The sequence below is a fragment of the Arachis hypogaea genome, chromosome 18 (genome assembly GCF_003086295.3).
Source record: "Arachis hypogaea cultivar Tifrunner chromosome 18, arahy.Tifrunner.gnm2.J5K5, whole genome shotgun sequence".
NCBI lineage: Eukaryota > Viridiplantae > Streptophyta > Magnoliopsida > Fabales > Fabaceae > Arachis > Arachis hypogaea.
In genome coordinates, this window is record NC_092053.1 from 59,638,540 (window position 1) to 59,654,594 (window position 16,055).

General features: G+C 42.3%; 1 non-coding gene across 1 annotated transcript; it reads right to left on the bottom strand.

Moving 5' to 3' along the window:
• Nucleotides 1-212: 212 nt before the first annotated feature.
• Nucleotides 213-320, bottom strand: LOC112774755 (small nucleolar RNA R71). The gene has a single exon (XR_003189218.1). It is a non-coding gene; the product is annotated as a small nucleolar RNA R71 (small nucleolar RNA).
• Nucleotides 321-16,055: the final 15,735 nt, after the last annotated feature.

The following is a 16,055-nucleotide window of genomic DNA, read 5'->3' on the forward strand; positions in this document are numbered from 1 at the left end:
CTTTTCAGTTCTTAATTGAATTCTTGCAGATCTGTGATACTGTTAAGACTAATGGACTAGATCCTGAAGTCTACAGGCTCATGCTTTTCCCTTTTGCTGTGAGAGACAGAGCTAGAATATGGTTGGACTCTCAACCTAAGGATAGCCTGAACTCTTGGGATAAGCTGGTCAAGGCTTTCTTAGCCAAGTTATTTCCTCCTCAAAAGCTGAGTAAGCTTAGAGTCGATGTTCAGACCTTCAGACAGAAAGAAGGTGAATCCCTCTATGAAGCTTGGGAGAGATACAAAGGACTGATCAAAAAGTGTCCTTCTGACATGCTTTCAGAATGGACTATCCTGGATATATTCTATGATGGTCTATCCGAATTGGCTAAAATGTCATTGGATACTTCTGCAGGTGGATCCATACACCTAAAGAAAACGCCTGCAGAAGCTCAAGAACTCATTGACATGGTTGCTAATAACCAGTTCATGTACACTTCTGAGAGGAATCCTGTGAGTAATGGGACGCCTATGAAGAAGGGAGTTCTTGAAATTGATACTATGAATGCCATATTGGCTCAGAATAAAATATTGACTCAGCAAGTCAATATGATTTCTCAGAGTCTAAATGGAATGCAAGCTGCATCCAACAGTACTCAAGAGGCAACTTCTGAAGAAGAAGCTTATGATCCTGAAAACCCTGCAATAGCAGAGGTGAATTACATGGGTGAACCTTATGGAAACACCTATAACCCCTCATGGAGAAATTACCCAAATCTCTCATGGAAGGATCAATAAAGGCCTCAACAAGGCTTTAATAATGGTGGAAGAAATAGGTTTAACAATAGTAAACCTTTTCCATCATCCACTCAGCAACAGACAGAGAACTCTGAACAAAATACATCTAATTTAGCAAACTTAGTCTCTAATCTATCTAAGGCCACTGTAAGTTTCATGAATGAAACAAGGTCCTCCATTAGAAATTTGGAGGCACAAGTGGGCCAGCTGAGTAAAAGGATCACTGAAATCCCTCCTAGTACTCTCCCAAGCAATACAGAAGAAAATCCAAAAGGAGAGTGCAAGGCCATTGAAATGACCATCATGGCCGATTCCAAGAAGGAAGGAGAGGACGTGAATCCCAAAGAGGAAGACCTCTTGGGACGTCCAGTGATCAATAAGGAGTTTCCCTCTGAGGAACCAAAGGAATCTGAGGCTCATCTAGAGAGCATAGAGATTCCATTGAACCTCCTTATGCCGTTCATGAGCTCTGATGAGTATTCCTTTTCTAAAGAGAATGAGGATGTTACTAAGGAGCAAGTTACCAAGTACCTTGGTGCAATCATGAAGCTGAATGCCAAATTATTTGGTATTGAGACTTGGGAAGATGAACCTCCCTTGTTCACCAATGAACTAAGTGATCTGGATCAACTGACATTGCCTCAGAAGAAACAGGATCTTGGAAAGTTCGTAATACCTTGTAACATAGGCAACATGATCTTTGAAAAGGCTCTGTGTGACCTTGGTTCAGGGATAAACCTCATGCCCCTCTCTGTAATAGAGACACTGGGAATCTATGGGGTGCAAGCTGCTAAAATCTCATTAGAGATGGCTGACAATTTAAGAAAACAGGCTTATGGACAAGTAGAGGACGTATTAGTAAAGGTCAAAGGCCTTTACATCCCTGCTGATTTCATAGTCCTAGATACTGGGAAGGATGAGGATGAATTCATCATCCTTGGAAGACCATTCCTAGCCACAGCAAGAGCTGTGATTGATGTTGACAGAGGTGAATTAGTCCTTCAATTGAATGGGGACTCCCTTGTGTTTACAACTCAAGGTTATCCTTCTGTAAACATGAAAAAAAGGCACAGTAAGCTTCTCCCTCTGCAGAGTCAACCAGAGCCCCCACAGTCAAACTCTAAGTTTGGTGTTGGGAGGCCACAACCAAACTCTAAGTTTGGTGTTAGGAAGTCTCAACAATGCTCTGAACATCTGTGAGGCTCCATGAGAGCCCACTGTCAAGCTATTGACATTAAAGAAGCGCTTGTTGGGAGGCAACCCAATTTTTATTTATCTAATTTTATTTTTCCTTTTCTTTCATGTTTTATTAGGTTCATGATCATGTGCAGTCACAAAATAAATATAAAAATTGAAAACGGAATCAAAAACAGCAGAAGAAAAATCACACCCTGGAGGAAGACCTTACTGGCGTTTAAACGCCAGTAAGAAGCATCTGGCTGGCGTTCAACGCCAGAACAGAGCAAGGTTCTGGTGCTGAATGCCCAAAATGGGCAGCATCTAGGCGTTTGAATGCCAGAATTGTACCCTGGAGAAGAGCTGGCGCTGAACGCCCAGAACAAGCATGGTTCTGGCGTTCAACGCCAGAAATGGGCAACAAATGGGCGTTCAACGCCCAGAACAAGCACCAATCTGGCGCTGAACGCCCAGAGTTGTGTGCAAGGGCATTTTGCATGCCTAATTTGGTGCAAGGTTGTAAATCCTTGAACACCTCAGGATCTGTGGACCCCACAAAATCACCTCAGGATCTGTGGACCCCACAGGATCCCCACCTACCTCCACTCACTTCTTCTCACCCCTCTTTCACACAATCCCATAAACACTCTTCCCCAAAACTCTTCACCAATCACCTCAATCTCTCTTCCCCAAAACACTTCACCACTCACATACATCCACTCTTCCCCATAAACCTAACTCATAAACTCCACCTACCTTCAAAATTCAAAATCAATTTCCCACAAAAACCCAACCTATATGGCCGAAATTAACCCCCCTCCCTTCCCTATATATAGCCCTCCATTCTTCTTCATTTTCACACAACACAACCCTCTCTTCCCCTTCTTGGCCGAATACACCTCTCCCTCCTCTCATCCATATTTTCTTCTTCTTCTTCATCTATTCTCTCTTCTCTTGCTCGAAGGCGAGCAATATTCTAAGTTTGGTGTGGTAAAAGCATAAGCTTTTTGTTTTTCCATTACCATTGATGGCACCTAAGACTGGAGAATCCTCTAGAAAAGGGAAAGGGAAGACAAAAGCTTCCACCTCCGAGTCATGGGAGATAGAAAGATTCATCTCCAAAGCTCATCAAGACCACTTCTATGATGTTGTGGCCAAGAAGAAGGTGATCCCCGAGGTCCCTTTCAAGCTCAAGAAGAATGAGTATCCGGAGATCCGACATGAAATCCAAAGAAGAGGTTGGGAAGTTCTAACAAACCCCATCCAACAAGTCGGCATCCTAATGGTTCAAGAGTTCTATGCCAATGCATGGATCACTAGGAACCATGATCAAAGTAAGAACCCAAACCCAAAGAATTATATCACAATGGGGGAAATACTTAGATTTTAGTCCGGAAAATGTGAGGTTGGCGTTTAACTTGCCTATGATGCAAGGAGATGCACGCCCCTACACTAGAAGGGTCAACTTTAATCAAAGGTTGGACCAAATCCTCATGGACATATGTGTGGAAGGAGCTCAATGGAAGATTGACTCCAAAGGCAAGCCAGTTCAATTAAGAAGACTGGACCTCAAGCCTGTGGCTAGAGGATGGTTGGAGTTCATCCAACGCTCCATCATCCCCACTAGCAACCGATCTGAAGTTACTGTGGATCGGGCCATCATGATTCATAGCATCATGATTGGAGAGGAAGTAGAAGTTCATGAAGTCATCTCCCTTGAATTCTACAAAATAGCCAAAAAGCCCTCTCCTGGGGCAAGGCTAGCTTTTCCTCATCTTATTTGCCATCTATGTTACTCAGCTGGAGCTTTCATAGAAAGAGACATTCCCATTGAGGAAGAGAAGCCCATCACTAAGAAAAGGATGGAGCAAGCAAGAGAGCCCATTCATGGATCTCAAGAGACGCATGAAGCTCATCACCATGAGATCCCGGAGATGCCTCAAATGCATTTTCCTCCAAAAAACTATTGGGAGCAAATCAACACCTCCCTAGGAGAATTAAGTTCCAACATGGGACGATTAAGGGTGGAACATCAAGAGCACTCCATCATCCTTCATGAAATAAGAGAAGATCAAAAAGCAATGAGGGAGGAGCAAAAAAGACAAGGAAGAGACATAGAAGAGCTCAAAGACATCATTGGTTCCTCAAGAAGGAAACGCCACCATCACTAAGGTGGACTCATTCCTTGTTCTTACATTCTCTGTTTTTCGTTTTCTCTATGTTAAGTGCTTATCCATGTTTGTGTCTTCATTACATGATCATTAGTATTTAGTAACTTTGTCTTAAAGTTATGAATGTCCTATGAATCCATCACCTCTCTTAAATGAAAACTGTTTTAATTCAAAATAACAAGAAGTACATGAGTTTCAAATTTATCCTTGAACTTAGTTTAATTATATTGATGTGGTGACAATGCTCCTTATTTTCTGAATGAATGCTTGAACAGTGCATATGTCTTTTGAAGTTGTTGTTTAAGAATGTTAAATATGTTGGCTCTTGAAAGAATGATGATAAGGAGACATGTTATTTGATAATCTGAAAAATCATAAAAATGATTCTTGAAGCAAGAAAAAGCAACAAAGAACAAAGCTTGCAGAAAAAAAAAAGAAAAAAAATATAGGCGAAAAAAATAAAAATAAAAATAAAAAGCAAGCAGAAAAAGCCAAAAGCTCTTAAAACCAAGAAGCAAGAGAAAAAAGCCAATAACCCTTAAAACCAAAAGGCAAGGGTAAATAAAAAGGATCCCAAGGCTTTGAGCATCAGTGGATAGGAGGGCCTAAAGGAATAAAATCCTGGCCTAAGCTGCTAAACCAAGCTGCCCCTAACCATGTGCTTGTGGCGTGAAGGTGTCAAGTGAAAACTTGAGACTGAGCGGTTAAAGTCAAGGTCCAAAGCAAAAGAAGAGTGTGCTTAAGAACCCTGGACACCTCTAATTGGGGACTTTAGCAAAGCTGAGTCACAATCTGAAAAGGTTCACCCAATTATGTGTCTGTGGCATTTATGTATCCGGTGGTAATACAGGAAAACAAAGTGCTTAGGGCCACGGCCAAGACTCATAAAATAGCTGTGTTCAAGAATCATCATACTGAACTAGGAGAATCAATAACACTATCTGAACTCTGAGTTCCAATAGATGCCAATCATTCTGAACTTCAATGGATAAAGTGAGATGCCAAAACTATTCAAGAGGCAAAAAGCTACAAGTCCCGCTCATTTAATTGGAGCTATGTTTCATTGATAGTTTGGAATTTATAGTATATTCTCTTCTTTTTATCCTATTTGATTTTCAGTTGCTTGGGGACAAGCAATAATTTAAGTTTGGTGTTGTGATGAGCGGATAATTTATACGCTTTTTGGCACTGTTTTTAGTATATTTTTAGTAGAATCTGGTTACTTTTAGAGATGTTTTCATTAGTTTTTATGTTAAATTCACATTTCTGGACTTTACTATGAGTTTGTGTGTTTTTCTGTGATTTCAGGTATTTTCAGGCTGAAATTGAGGGACTTGAGCAAAAATCAGATTCAGAGGTAGAAGAAGGACTGCTGATGCTGTTGGATTCTGACCTCCCTGCAATCAAAGTGGATTTTCTGGAGCTACAGAACTCAAAATGGTGCGCTTCTAATTGCGTTGGAAAGTAGACATCCAGGGCTTTCCAGCAATGTATAATAGTCCATACTTTGGCCGCGTTTAGATGATGTAAAAGGGCGTTGAACGCCAGTTCTACGCTGCTGTCTGGAGTTAAACGCCAGAAACACGTCACAAACCAGAGTTGAACGCCAGAAATATGTTACAACCTGGCGTTCAACTCCAGAAAGAGCCTCTGCACGTGTAACATTCAAGCTCAGCCCAAGCACACACCAAGTGGGCCCCGGAAGTGGATTTATGCATCAATTACTTACTTCTGTAAACCCTAGTAACTAGTTTAGTATAAATAGGACTGTTTACTATTGCATTAGACATCCTGGGATGTTTTGTTCTTAGATCATGGGGGCTGGCCATTCGGCCATGTCTGAACCTTTCACTTTTGTATTTTCAATGGTAGAGTTTCTACACTCCATAGATTAAGGTGTGGAGCTCTGCTGTTCCTCAAAGATTAATGCAAAGTACTACTGTTTTTCTATTCAATTCAACTTGTTCCGCTTCTAAGATGTTCATTCGCACTTCAACCTGAATGTGATGAACGTGACAATCATCATCATTCCCTATGAATGCATGCCTGACAACCACTTCCGTTCTACTTTAGATTGAATGAGCATCTCTTGGATCTCTTAATCAGAATCTTCGTGGTATAAGCTAGATTGATGGCGGCATTCATGAGAGTCCGGAAAGTCTAAACCTTGTCTGTGGTATTCCGAGTAAGACTCTGGGATTGAATGACTGTGACAAACTTCAAACTCACGAGTGCTGGGCGTAGTGACAGACACAAAAGAAGGGTGAATCCTATTCCAGTATGATCGAGAACCTCAGATGATTAGCCGTGCTGTGACAGAGCATTTGGACCATTTTCACAAGAGGATAGGATGCAGCCATTGGCAAGGGTGATGCCTCCAGACGATTAGCCATGCAGTGACAGCGCGTCGAACCATTTTCCAGAGAGGATTAAAAGTAGCCATTGACAACAGTGATGTTCTTACATAAAGCCAGCCATGGAAAGGAGTAAGACTGATTGGATGAAGACAGCAGGAAAGCAGAGGTTCAGAGGAATGAAAGCATCTTTATACACTTATCTGAAATTCTCACCAATGATATACATAAGTGTTTTTATCCTTATTTTCTATCTATTTATTATTTATGTTCGAAAACTCCATAACTATTTTATATCCACCTGACTGAGATTTACAAGGTGACCATAGCTTGCTTCATACCAACAATCTCCGTGGGATCGACCCTTACTCACGTAAGGTTTATTACTTGGATGACCCAGTGCACTTGCTGGTTAGTTGTATCGAAGTTGTGAATGAAAAACGATTTATTAAGACGTGCGTATAGAGTTTTTGGCGCCGTTGCCTGAGATCACAATTTCGTGCACCAATTACATAGTCCAAATGGCATCCTTTTGTAGGCAAAGGTGCCAAAAGGGCAAGTGAATGTGGTCTTTTCCTGATCCTCAGGGGCAATGTGAATCTAGAAGTAACCAGTGAATCCATCAAGAAAGAAATAATGGGATTTACCTGCCAAACGGTCCAACATCTGATCGATAAAGGGCTAAGGGTAGTGGTCCTTCCTTGTAGCGGCGTTCAATCTTCTATAATCGATGCACACTCGCCATGCAATTTGTACTCTCTTGGTGACCACTTCACCATCATCCTTTTTAACCACAGTGATGCCTGAATTCTTGGGAACAACCTGGACCGGGCTCACCCACTCACTGTCAGAAATTGGGTATATGATACCCGCATCAAGTAGCCTAGTAACCTCCTTCTTTACCACATCAAGGATGGTTGGGTTGAGCCTCCTTTGCAGTTGCTTAACCGGCCGAGCTCCCTCTTGGAGAAATATATGATGCATGCACTTGCGGGGGTCAATCCCCACAATATCGGCTAGGCTCCAACCGATTACCTTCTTGTACTTTCTTAGAACATCTAGGAGCATCCCTTCTTCTTCACTAGAAAGTTCACTAGCAATAATGACCGAAAACCTTTGGTTGTCCTCTAAGAAAGCATACTTCAAATGAGATGAAAGAGGCTTCAGTTCACTCTTTGCCTCAAGCTAAGGTTCCTTTTCATCAAGCTCACGGAGTTCATTCTTAACAATTTTCTCTTGTTCATCCTCTTGGTCATCCGTTTTCTCAACAATGGGGTAGCATAACTTGTTGTGGTCTTCTTTTTGCACTTCCACTACCACTTCATCGATTACATCACATCGGAGAATCGAATGCTCTTCGGGAGGATACTTCATGGCTTCTTCCAAATTGAACTTGATAGTCTTGTCTTCGACCTCAAAGGAATATGTGCCGGTGAAGGCATCTAACTTGAATTTAGAGGTCTTAAGGAAGGTTCCACCAAGTAGAACAGAGGATGAGCTTCTATTTTCTGTTGGGGGCATTTCAAGGATGTAAAAGTCAACCGGAAAGACTAAATCCTTGATCGCCACAAGTACATCTTCTGCTATTCCGATCACAGTGATCACACTTTTATCGGCTAAGGCAAACTTCACCGCCGACTTCTTTAATGGAGCTAAATTCAACCGCACAAAGATAGAAAGCGGCATGATGCTTACGCAAGCTCCTAGATCACACATACAATCATGAAAAGTGCGCCCACTAATACAACAAGACACCAAACAAGACCCAGGGTCACCACATTTCTTTGGAATAGGCTCCATCAAGGAAGAAATCGAACTACCAAAGGATAATGTCTCCAACTCTCCTATCCTATCCTTGTGTGTACACAAGTCTTTCAAAAATTTTGCATACTTCGGAATTTGTTGGATAGCATCAAGAAGTGTTATGGTTACCTCAACCTTCTTGAACACTTGAACCATGTTCAAATCAAATTCCGGAGTCTTCTTTGCTTTCTTCACCATGGAAGGGAATGGGATAGGAATAGACTCATCCACTATAGCTTTCCTCTTGGGTTCCTTAAGGTTTACGCCATCTTCCTCATGTCTTTTGTCTTCCTCATCTTCTTCATGCAGAGCTTCAACAACCATTTCTTCCTCATGAATGTCTTCCATGACCCTAGGAGGTATCTCCTCCAATGTAGTCCCCGATCGTAGAGTGATGGCGTTGAGACCGCCCTTGGGGTTTTGAAGGGGTTGGGATGGAAGATTAGAAGAGCTTGAGGGTTGGTTGGTGTTATTGTTGGAGGAGGACATGGACATCTTTGAAATCATGTCGGCGATGTTGGCCAATTGAGCGCCTAAGGCATCGAATTGAGCCTTGTTGCTCTCGTCCCGTTTCTCCATAGTGGCTCTAAGCTCATCAACTTGATTGGTGGAAGATGAATAGGTTTGGTTGGATTGTTGTCTTTGGTGTGGTGCTTGGTATTTGGTGTAGTTGTTTTGGTTTTGGTTGTGGTGATTTTGGTTGGCTTGGTGGTTGTTGTTGTTATGGTGGTATTGAGAAGAAGATTGGTTGTTATTGTGATGAGAAGAAGAGTTGTTCCATCTTTGGTTTTGATTGCTCCCTTGTGCGTTATCCCTCCACCCTTGATTTTGATTACTACTATGAGAGTAGTTGTTTTGGCCTTGAGAAGGATAGGGCGGACGGTTGTTGTAATTCACATTGGCCACGACAAGGGCATGCTCCTCTTGAATTTGATGGCATTGATCCGTGTAATGTGTGGTGCTAGAGCACAAACCACAAATTCTAGGAGGGCCTTCAAGTTGAGAAACTTGGGGTGGGGCTTGGATGGATTGGATGGAGTAGTATTTCTTTGATCTTTTTGTATTTGTGTAAGGATAGTGGTCATATGCCCAAGCGCCTTGCTTAAGCTTGCTTCGGAAGGGGATGGTTCTACCACACCCTTGAGAGGATTACTTCTCACCCTTACATGTTGTGTAGCCTCGGCAACCTCATTTATCAATTTCCAAGCTTCTCCCTCCGTCTTATTTTTTGAAAGGGAACCATCACTAAAAGCGGTGAGAAATCTTCTATCTTCTGCACAAAGACCTCTGGTGAAGTAACTAATGAGCAAGTGAGTGTTTAATCCATAGTGTGAACAAGATTCCAATAGCCTCTTGAACCGAGTCCAATACTCATACAAACTCTCTTGGTCCCTTTGCATTATACCCGAGATCTCCTTCCGGATTTAATCAGTTTTCTCCGGCAGAAAGAATTTGTCTAGAAACTCTCTTCTCAAGAAATCCCAATTGGTCACTGTTCACACCCCGGGTCGAGGTGCCCGACCCGGGATGATCAACGACAAAACGACCGACCTGTCTAAGTCTGGAATCCCCGATCTCTTCTTAAAGAGGTCGGCCAAATCAACAATAGAGGCCCAAAGCAGGCCCAAATAAAGGAACTCAACCCAGATCCAAAGGCAACCCAGGCTTAGAAAGGATAAGGGCAGTTCCCTTAAAGATAAAGATGACTTCACTCAAAGATAAGATAAGATAACTATCTTATCCCCAGTAAGGTCATTCCACACTATTATAAATACACTAGAGCACCCAGGTATAATTCATACTCTGATTCTACTAAAAACCTGCTTAATACCCTTGCTAACTTAAGCATCGGAGTCCCTTGCAGGTACCACCACCCTCCGGTGACAAAGGATCAACAGCATCGCCAGTTCAACAAGTTGGACACGACAGCTCCAGCCACCGCCCACAAGCCGGACACGTCATCTCCCACCAGCACAGAAGATCTCGTCCGAGATCGACCTACAGTTTCAGGTGACCCTCGGAACATTGGCGCCGTTGCCGGGGAACCTGGAAGTCATTCCATCACCATGGCGGACAACCTTGACAATGACCACAACTCTGATTTGGAGAACAGAGCACCACATAAGAACGCGGAAGTCACACTAGACGATACTTCTCAACCTAACAAAGACAAGAACTCACCAAACACGGAAGCCATGGAGGCACTTCAGGATCGCCTAAAACAACTCGAAAAAGTGGTAGAGTATCAACTCGAAAAAGGGAGGCTAGGCGACGCCACGACTTAGAGGATAAGCTTCTAAAGCTCGAAGCCGATCTCAAAGCTAAAACTACCCGATCCAGCCACGAAAATAGCTCCCGCAAGGATCAAGACCCATTCACCAAAGAGATTATGAAGGCCAAAATCCCAAAAGATTTCAAACCCCTCGACATGACTCTATACGATGGCACATCAGATCCCAGCCATCATCTCAGTAACTTCAGAAGTAGAATGTATCTTACCGACGCCTCAGATGCGGTCCGCTGCAAAGCCTTCCCGACTACCTTGACAAAGATAGCAATTAAATGGTTCGACAATTTGCCCCCCAGGTCCATCTCAAGCTTTGACGACTTAGCCAAAAAATTTCTAGCTAGATTCTCCACTCAGAAGGATAAAACTAAACACGCCCCAAATCTACTAGGGATCAAGCAAGGAGATCGGGAAAGTCTCTGTAGCTACATGGAAAGATTCAACAAGGCATGTTTGGACATACAAAGTCTACCAATAGAAGCAGCCATTATGGGTCTTATCAATGGCTTACGAGAGGGACCTTTTAGTCACTCCATATCAAAAAGACATCCCACATCTCTAAATGAAGTGCAGGAACGAGCTGAGAAATACATCAACATGTAGGAAAACTCTCGACTAGGAGAGACCTCAAAATCTGGATTCTCCTACTCCTCCCGAGATAAGGATAAAGAGCCCAAGAAAAAAGAAGACCAACATGGAGAAAAGACCAAGAAATACCACAATTACACCCCTCTCCGGGTATCTCTTGTAGATGTCTATCATGAAGTATGCCATACTGAAAAAATACCTCCACCTCGACCACTCAAAAGCAAGAAAGGAGGAGGAAATCGAACAGAATACTGTGAATACCATCGAATCTATGGACATCCCACCAACGAGTGCTTTGATTTGAAGAATGTCATAGAAAAATTGGTAATAGAAGGGAGGCTAGATCGGTACTTAGCTAACAAATTAGATGATCCAAGAAAAAGAAGAAGGGACGAGGAAGTCGGACGACCTGAACGACCACCTCGTACCCTGAAGAGACATGTCCACATGATACACAGAGGATTTGCGGGAGGAGAAATCTCTAGATCATCTCGCAAACGACATCCAAAGGAAGTATATCATGTCGAGGGAGGGGAAGGAGCACCCGACCTCCCCACTATCACCTTCACCAAAGAAGACGCAGCCGGCATCATCCCGGGACATGACGATCCCATGGTCATCACTATCATATTGGCCAACGCCAACCTCCACCACACATTGGTTTTCTAGGGAAGCTCGGATGACATACTGTTCAAAACTGCCTTCGACAAACTCAGCCTAGAGGAAAAAGAACTTAGAGCATATCCGAATAGCCTATTCGAGCTGGGAGACACACCAATTCAACCGCTTGGATACATCTCACTTCACACAACCTTTGGGAAAGGAAACCGGACAAAGATACTCAACATAGACTACATCGTGGTCGATGTGAGTACAACCTACAACACCCTGATAGGTCGGACAACGCTAAATCAACTCGGCGCAGTAGTCTCGACTCCACATCTGTGCATGAAGTTTCCAACCACAGAAGGGATCGCTACAATAAGAGCAGATCAGAAGATAGCACGCCGCTGTTACAACTTACAACGAAAATATGAACCTCAGGGGCAAAGGAGAAGAAATCTACACCATTGAACTCGGGAGAGTTCGAGAGCGGGAAGAACTTCGTCCACAACTTGAAGGTGAGACAGAAAAAGTCCAAATCAGAAATACTTCAGAAAAAATAACTAACATTGGCATAATCCTAAAAGGAGACGTAAAGGAGTCCCTCATACAGTTCTTAAGAGACAATGTCGACCTCTTTGTATGGAAGGCCGCAGACATGCCGGGCATAGACCCTAAGTTAATGTGCCACAAGTTGGCAGTTTACCCAGGATCTCGGCCAGTACAGTAGAGACGTAGAAAACTCAGACCAGAATGATTTCAAGCTGTGGAAGAGCAGGTACAAGCTCTACTGGAAGCAGGATTCATAAGAGAAGTCAAGTACCCACTATGGCTAGCTAACGTCGTCTTGGTGAAAAAATCAAATGGTAGTTGGCGGATATGCACTGACTACACTGATCTCAACAAAGCCTGCCCAAAAGATCCTTATCCACTCCCAAGTATCGACGCTCTGGTGGATGCCTCCTCCGGTTACAAATACCTCTCGTTTATGGATGCCTATTCAGGATACAATCAAATCCCGATGTACCCACCTGACCAAGAAAAAAACCTCATTTTTAACCCCAAAAGCAAACTACTGCTACATCATCATGCCGTTCAGACTCAAAAACGCAGGAGCCACTTATCAAAGATTAATGAATAAGGTCTTCGTAGATCACATCGGGAAAGTCATGGAAGTCTACGTGGAAGACATGTTAATAAAGACACAAAGTAAAGAATCGTTATTGTCCGATCTCACCCAAGTATTCGACACTATAAGAAGGCATGGCATGCGACTTAACCCTGCAAAATGCACCTTCGCAGTAGAAGCTGGCAAGTTCTTAGGTTTTATGCTCACACAAAGAGGATAAATGCCAGGCCATACTCGACATGAAGAGTCCGACCAGCGTTAAAGAGGTACAACAACTCAACGAAAGATTGGCAGCATTGTCCAAATTTCTAGCTGGATCGGCAGTAAGATCTCTCCCCTTCTACGCCACACTGAGGAAGGGAAAGAGGTTTGAATGGACAACATAATGCGAGCAGGCCTTCCAGGATTTCAAAAGGTTCCTGGGACAACCACCTATTCTAACTCAGCCACGGAAAGGAGAACCACTTCTATTGTACCTCACAGTAGGAAATCGGGCAATAGCCTCAGCACTGGTCCGAGAAGGCAACAGTGGACAACAACCTATATACTTCATCAGCAAAGCATTACAAGGGTCCGAACTTAACTATCAAAAAATAGAAAAATTTGCCTATGCTCTCATACTAACATCCCGATGACTTCGCCCATATTTTCAAGCCCACATCATCAGGGTTCGGACCAACCAGCCCATAAAAGGCATTCTACAGAAAACAGATTTAGCAGGAAGAATTTTGCAATGGGCAGTCGAGTTTTCCGAATTCGACCTCCAATATGAAGCTCGGACAGCCATCAAATCACAGTATCTAGCCGACTTCATTGCAGAGTTTATGGACACCCAAGAAATCCCTACAAAATGGAATCTCTACGTAGACGGTTCCTCAAACAAAACCAGAAGTGGCGCAGGCGTGATAATAGAAAGCAATTAGGGAACCAAAATCGAACTTTCCCTCAAATTCGGGATCCCTGCTTCAAATAACCAAGCCGAATATGAGGCACTACTAGCTTATTTGAAGCTGGCTAAGGAAGTAGGAGCTCAAAAGCTTATTATCTTCAGCGACTCACAGGTAGTCACTGATAAACCCCTATTTTATGATTCATCTTGGGCTCAAATTGAGTGTTTTTATCAATTCTTCAACCACTTATTCATATGAATTGAATGGTTTTACTTTCCCTTCCTTATTTTATAATGTATGTGAAAACATGTTTCTTATGCTTTAAAAATATTAAAAATAAGTATCCTTTATTACCATTCAATGCCGTGATCTGTGTGTTAAGTGTTTTTAGGTTTCATAAGGCAGGAATGTCTTAGAAGACAGAAAGGAAACATACAAAAATGGAAGAAAAGCACAAAAAAAGAGTTTTAAAGAAAAGGCAGCGATGCATACGCGTGGACGACGCGGACGCGTGCTTTTAGCAGAACGCAAATGACGCGTACGCGTGACTGACGCGTACGCGTGACAAGGGAAAACTCTAAACCACGCGAACGCGTGACCCACGCGTACGCGTGACGGACGCCACGTGCAGGAATCTGCAGAAAATGCCCTCAGCAATTTCTGGACCTTTTTTCGGCCCAAATCCAAGCCAGAAACACATAATATAAGCCAGAGAATGGGGGAATCAAAGTAGAAAGTGAGAGAACAATTCACACAACATTCATAATTCACAATTATTAGGATTTAGATGTAGCTTTTAGAGAGAGAGGTTCTCTCCTCTCTCTTAGGATTTAGGATTAGGATTTCTCTTATTTTAGGATTGCTTCTACAATCACAGGTTTAAAGTTCCTTTAATTTATTTTCTGCTTTTATTTGTTCCAATGCTTTCACTTGTTAATATTCCTAAGTTGGCTTATGAACTTTTCATGTTAAGATTTGAATATTCTATTTAATGCAATTTGAGGTATTTCGATTAATGATTGTTTTATTCTATTTATGATGCTTTCAATGTAATTTAGATTTATTTTTTCCCCTTTTGGTTTTGGTTAAGTAATTGGTAACACTTGAGTTGTCAAACTCAGCAGTTGATTGAGATTTGGGAATTGCTGATTGATTTGGATCGCTCTAAAGCCAGTCTTTCCACAGGAGTTGACTAGGACTTGAGGATCAAATTAATTAGTCCACTTGACTTTCATTTATTTAGTAAGGGTTAACTAAGTGGGAGCAACAAACAATTCTCATCACACCTAATAAGGATAATCAGGATAGAATTTCCAGTTCTTATACCTTGCCAAGAGATTCTCTTAATTATTAATTTATTTTCCTTGCCATTTAAATTACTTATTCCCTATTTCAAAAACCCAAAAATACACCTTTTTCCACAACCAATAATAAATCATACCTCCCTGCAATTCCTCGAGAAGACGACCCGAGGTTTAAATACTTCGGTTATAAATTTTATTGGGTTTTGTTACTTGTGACAACCAAATTTTTGTATGAAAGGATTATTTCTTGGTTTAGAAACTATACTTGCAACGAGAATTTATTGTGAATTCTAAACCATCAATTTTCAGTTCATCGAAATGGCGCCGTTGCCGGGGAATTGCAAACGTGTGCCTTATTATTGGTTATTGTAAATATTTTATTTTGCTTATTTATTTGTTTTTATTTTTGTTTTTAATTTTATTAGTTACTATGAGTTCTCACCCCGTCGCTTTGAGTTTGGTTCTAATGTTGTTGTAAGGAACGGAAGCTATAACAGGAACATGCATCAAGGTCGAAACAATCACAGATGGAAGGAGCCACGAGGATCTGATCAACTCTTTCGGGAACAACACCTTCCAAGATACCATGGACAACGACCATCCTACAATGCATACCAAGACAATAGTTATGGTGGACCCCTCCGTGACAAACCACCTCCACCAAACTACTATGGTCAAGAGCCATTGCGAGGTGCGTACCAAGATGATAGATATGGTAACCCTTGTAGTTACCAGCAAGCTCCATCATATGCCAATGAACCACCTCCTCAACATAGCTTTGAAACACCATACTCACAAGCCCCCTACCACCATTCACCTCCATATGACCCTAACCCATATCCACCCCAATTCCAATCCTATTACTCCCAAGAACCACCACTTTCCTATGCACCATGTCCATATCCATCGACCCAAGAATCACGGGAGCGTCTCAAGGAAACAGTGGAAAAATTTCATGCAACCCTTCACCA